This window comes from Trichechus manatus, unplaced genomic scaffold (assembly GCF_000243295.1).
Source record: "Trichechus manatus latirostris isolate Lorelei unplaced genomic scaffold, TriManLat1.0 scaffold00180, whole genome shotgun sequence".
Taxonomy (NCBI): Eukaryota; Metazoa; Chordata; class Mammalia; order Sirenia; family Trichechidae; genus Trichechus; species Trichechus manatus.
The window spans coordinates 1,168,451-1,174,322 of NW_004444116.1; positions in this window are offsets into that span (position 1 = coordinate 1,168,451).

Consider the following 5,872-nt stretch of genomic DNA (forward strand, 5'->3'; position numbering starts at 1 on the left):
TACACTGAAGACTTTGATCCTCATCAGTAAGTGCTTCAGATCCTCTTCACTTTCAGCAAGCAAGGTTGTGTCATCTGCGTATTGCAGGTTGTTAATGAGTCTTCCTCCAATCTTGATGCCACATTCTTCTTTATATAGTCCAACTTCTCAGATTGTTTGCTCAGCATACAGATTGAATACGTATGGTGAATGGATACAACCCTGGTGCACACACTTTCAAATTTTAAACCAATGTTTTTAGTAATTATCTTTAAATTTTGATGAATACATTAAGGTTCATCAATATCTATGTACTCCCCCAAACATAGCAAGTAACTTACCTTCTCTCCCTTCCCCTGAAAATTCCCATCTTAAGATTATCCAATTCTTTATTTCCAAGTTGTGATTAGTGTAACTTTCTTTTAAATGCAATTTTTATACTTGTCTCCAAATGTCAGCTAACATGGTGGTAGGTATCTCTAACAAATCTGTTAGGGTTTGCTTTTGGATGCTATTAACAGAGATCGATAATAACAATGGCTTAAATGAGGTAGATATTTATATTTATTACATATAAAATAAGTTTGTAAGGTAGGCAGTCCACAGTTGATACAGTGGTTTCATCGTAGCAAGAGACTGATGCTCTTTTTATCATTCTGTTTTACCATGTGAAACATATAACTTTCACCCTCAAGGTAACCACATGGTCCAAGTTGGCTATTGGAGTTCCAGCCATTAGAAACACCAAACCCACTGCCATCAAGTCAATTCCAACTCATAGCAACCCTACAGGACAGAGTAGAACTACTCCATATGGTTTCTAAGACTGTAATCTTTACTAAAGCAGGCTGCCACATCTTTCTCCCATAGAGCAGCTGGTGGGTCCAAACTGTTGATCTTTAGGTTAGTAGCTGGGCACTGTAACCACTGCACCACCAGGTCTCCCTCCAGCCATTAGAGAAAAGAAGAAAGAAGGAAAAGCAAAATGAGACATCTTCCAGCTAAGTCAGAACACTTACAGAGTTTTCCAGAAAAAACTATGCAAGAAAATTATTCATACATTTCATTGACCTCCCCTAACAGCAACAGAGACTGGGAAACTCTGGGAAATTGAGTCTTTAGCTGAGCACATCAGTGTTCAGTTGTTAAGAAGGGGAGGAACGAAATCAGGTAGATAACTAGCTGTCCCTGCCACAAAAACATAAAGAGAGCCATTACATAGTATTTCACTGTATGGATGGACTCTTAGCAGTCCCCAACTATGAACAGTTATGTTGTTTCCAATCTTTTTTTAATCACAAACAATGCTGCAATGAATTGTCTTGAACTTGCAACGTGTTACAAGTATGCAAGTATATCTGCAGGATATTTTCCCACAGTGGAATTTCTGGATCAATGGTCAAATTGAATATACATAAATAAATGGACCTCCATAAGCCTGTGCCAATTTCTTCATACTAATCAATGTCATGGCCTTGTTTTTCTATAAGAGCGTTCATGAATGATAGTTATTAATTTGAAATATTTGCTAGGAAAATAATTGTTAGAGATTGTCCCTTCTTTGGCTTACCTCTTGGTGTATAAGGAGACCTTACAGTCCTTGGTTTCTTCGAACTTGAATCTCTGTTATAGGCTCTTCGGGAATCTCCTTGATACATTCACAGGAAATTTTACTTATTTAGAGAGTTCCTGTTTAAGGGATGATGGATGATCCCTGGGCTTAACATCTGAGCCAGTAATGAAAAATATAAACCATGTCTTTGTCTTGGGAGAAAGAAATCTGCTTTAAGACAAAAGGAATAATAAAATAAAGCAAAGGATGCATTGCTTTTTTATTAAACTTTAAATTTCAGAAGAGTTTTAGATTTGCAGAAAAATTGTGACAGTTCCCATATACCCTATACTCAGGTTCCCCTATTACATACCACAGTCAAGTGGGATTTATTCTACATATGCAAGTGTCATGGTTTGAATTATGTCCCCCAAAAAATGTGTGCATCAGTTTGACTGGGCCTTGATTCCCAGAATTGCATGGTTGACCTCCATTTTGTGATTGTAATTTTATGTTAAAGAGGATCAGGGTGGGATTGTAACACCACCCTTACCTAGGCCAGATCCCTGATCCAATGTAAAGGGAGTTTCCTTACGGTGTGGGCTGCACCACCTTTTACCTTACAAGAGATAAAAGGAAAGGAAAGCAAGCAGAGAATGGGGGACCTCATACCATCAAGAAAGCAGTGCTAAGAGCAGAGCGCGTCCTTTAGACTGGGGTCCCTGCGCCAAGAAGCTCCTAGTCCGGGGGAACACTGATGAGAAGGTCAGGAGAGAGAAAAAGCCTTCTTCTGGAGCTGACACCCTGAATTTGGACTTTTAGCCTACTTTACTGTAAAGAAATAAACTTCTCTTTGTTGAAACCATCCACTTGTGGTATTTCTGTTATAGCAGCACTAGATAACTAAGACAGCAAGGCTGGTTCAATATTTGAAAATCAATCTGTGTAATCCACCATATCATCAGGCTAAAGAAGAAAAATCATACAATCATATCATTTGATGTAGAAAAAGCATCTGACAAAAATTTAACATTAATCCAAGATAAAAGCTCTCAGCGAACTAGGAATAGTGGTAAACTTCCTCACTTGGTAAAGAATGTCTACAAAAAAAAGAGCTAACATACTTAATGGTGAGAAGCTGGATATTTTCCTCTTAAGATTGAGGAAAAAGCTAAAATCCAAAACATCAACAATACCAAACATTGATGGGGATGTGGACTAACAGGAACTATGACTCTTTGCCGATGGGAATACAAAATGGTACAGCTACTTTGGAAGACAGTTTGGAAGTTTCTTAACGATTTGAACATAGTCTTATACTATTCAACAATCATGATCGTAGGTGTTTATCTAACTGCTTTGAAAAGTTATGTTCACACAACTTGCACATAAATGTTTATAGCATCTTTATTTATAATTTCAAAAACTAGAAGCAAACAAGATGTCCTTCAATAGAGGAATGAATAACCAAACTGTGGTACATCCATACAATGGAATACTGTTCTACAATAAAAAGGAATGACCCCAAGACTGTGGCCCCCAGACACCCTGCTAACTCAGAACTGAAGCCACTCCAGAAGTCCACCTTTCAGCCAAAGATTAGACAGGCCTGTAAAACAAACAATAACACAGGTGAAGAATGTGCTTCTTAGTTCCATCAAGTATACGAGACCAAATGAGCAACATCTGCCTAAAAGAAAAGATGAGAAGATTTGAAGGGACAGGAAAACTGGATGAATAGACACAGAGAACCCAGGGTAGAAAGGGAAAGGGGAAGAGTGCTGATACATTGCGGAGTTTGCAACCAATGTCACAAAACAATTTGTGTACAAATTTTTGAATGAAAAACTAATTTGCACTGTAAACTTTCACCTAAAACACAATTTAAAAAAAAAGTAAATTAGCATAGACTTTTGGCCTTGTAGGTATATTGATACATGCAGGCTGGGCTTACAGAACATTTTGTTGTTGTTATAACTAACTACAGGGATATTTTTATAAAAAATAATAAATTTCTGCTGAAACACTGCAAAAGGAAAAAAAAAAAAAAAAGAATGAGCTATCAAGCCATACAAACACATGGATGAATCTTAAATGCATATTGACTTCCTATTTTAAATTTCATTGATTTCTACTCTAATTTTCATTATTTCTTTTCTTCTTCTTTAGGCTTAAATTGCTCTTCTTTCTCTAGATAAGATGCATTATTTTTACTACCTAGGGTTTTTTTTCACTTATTTGTCCATTCATTCATTTAAATAGCCTCTCAAGCTGAGAGACAAAAATGAGAGGTAAGAGTATGGGCAAGAATCCAACTTGAAGTTGAGGATAGGAGGAGTATCCAGAAAATTAATCAGATGTATGCAAAGATAACTGTGAAACTTTAAAGGCGTTCAGTAATAATGGTCAGAAAAATTCCTAAAGAAGAAACCTAAGCAAGTGGGTAAAAATGACTAAGGAAAAGATTAGAGGGAAAAGAGAAGGAAAGCTAGAAATTGGCTAGTTTGGGCTCAGAGAATTAACTCTGCTATAGCTCAAAGTTAGAAAATAAAGAACAGGGCAGGTTGCTGTACTGTATTAAGTTTGATCCAAAGGAATCTGTGGGTATCTTGGATGGTCTGTCAGGTGCTGCACAAGAAAGTGAGACTCAAGCAGAAAGGCCAGAAACAAAATAGAATTTTGTACTCACAGGTCCCAGAGAAGAAGCCGTGGCACAACTTGACACAGGGTCAGAAAAGGGGTGGCAACAACAAGCTGGAACTGGAGGACAGGGCTTATGCATGGCAAGCAGGGTGGGGTCTCAGGGTTAGCTTGCTGAAGTCTTATTGGTAAGTTTAAAGGTTTCTAGGTCACTAGTAAAGAGCCATGGTGGTGAAATGGTTAAGCACTGGGCTAAGTGAAAAGTCGGCATTTCTAACCCACCAGCTGTTCAGTGAGAAAGATGTGGCAGTTGGCTTCCATAAAGATTACAGCCTTGGAAACTCTGTGGGGAAGTTCTACAGATCTATCCTGTCCTATAGGGTAGCTATGAGTTGGACTCAACAGCAACAGGTAAGAGTAAGGGCATTAACCCATTAAACCCATTGCCATCCAGTAGAGAGAAGTTATTAATATAGGAAACTATATAGGGCATGGCAGGGAGAGGCAAGGAGTACTCATAACCTTTGAAAGACTAGGTTACAAAATAGTAATGGTTTTTTATCACGGGAAACCTCGTGGGGCATAGCTGGGAGGGCCAGTTAGAGGCAACTGTTGAGAGACTGTGTGATAAAATAGAAACAGCCACATCAGAAACCGGGTGAAAGTGCAGCAAGGAAGAATTAATGGATACTGCGGCAGCAAACAGCACTGGTGGCACAGTGGTTAAGAACTCAGCTGCTAAACAAAAGGTTGGCAGTTCAAATCTACCAGCCACTCCCTGGAAACCTATGGGGCAGTTCTACTCTGTCTTATAGGATCACTGAGTCGGAATTGACTCGATGGCAGTGGGTTTGCTTTGTTTTGGTTTTGGTTTTTTTTGAGCCAGCAAACTACATTAGCAAATTGGCCTTATGACAGTTGCCACAAATAAAATTGATTTCAAGATACCGGTTCCAAATGAGTGCAATTCCAGCCAGGCCTGCATACCCCAATAGATACCTCTGAGATCTCTCAACACACAGAATCCTCCGGGTTGTGAGAGAAAGGAGGGAGGGGTCCTGAGCATGGTTGCCATGGTGACAGCAGAGCACAGGGAATCTTGGTCCTTTCCTCGGTTTGAATCCACAATCAAAGACTAATTGAGAGGTTTGCTCCACACCACCAGGTACTTCCCAAGTCCCACACTTCACCTTCACCCAGATGTTTACTAGTTCTTCAAGATACTCAGTTGCAGTAGAGGCTGGATTTCTGCTGTGATGCTTTTTAAAAAATGATCTGAGCCTTTTCTACCAATTTCAGGTCACAAAAAAAGGTAAGAAATAGGAACTATGGACATTCCTTGGCATGTGATTATTTACCATTATTTTATCTAATTGTTTCACATTTATTCAACAAATATTTACTGAGCACCAAGTGTGTAACAGACCCAGATTCAGGCAGTTTGCCATATAAGTGAGAACAAAAGAAATACAGCCCTTCATGGAGCTTACCATCTGCTATGGATTGAATTGTGTCCCCCAAAAATGTGTATCAGTTTGGCGAGGACATGATTCCCAGTATTGTGTGATTGTCCACCATTTTGTCACCTGATGTGATTTTCCTAAGTGTTGTAAATCCTACCTCTATGATGTTAATGAGGCAGGATTAGAGGCAGTTATGTTAATGAGGCAAGACTCAATCTACAAGATTAGGTTGTGTCTT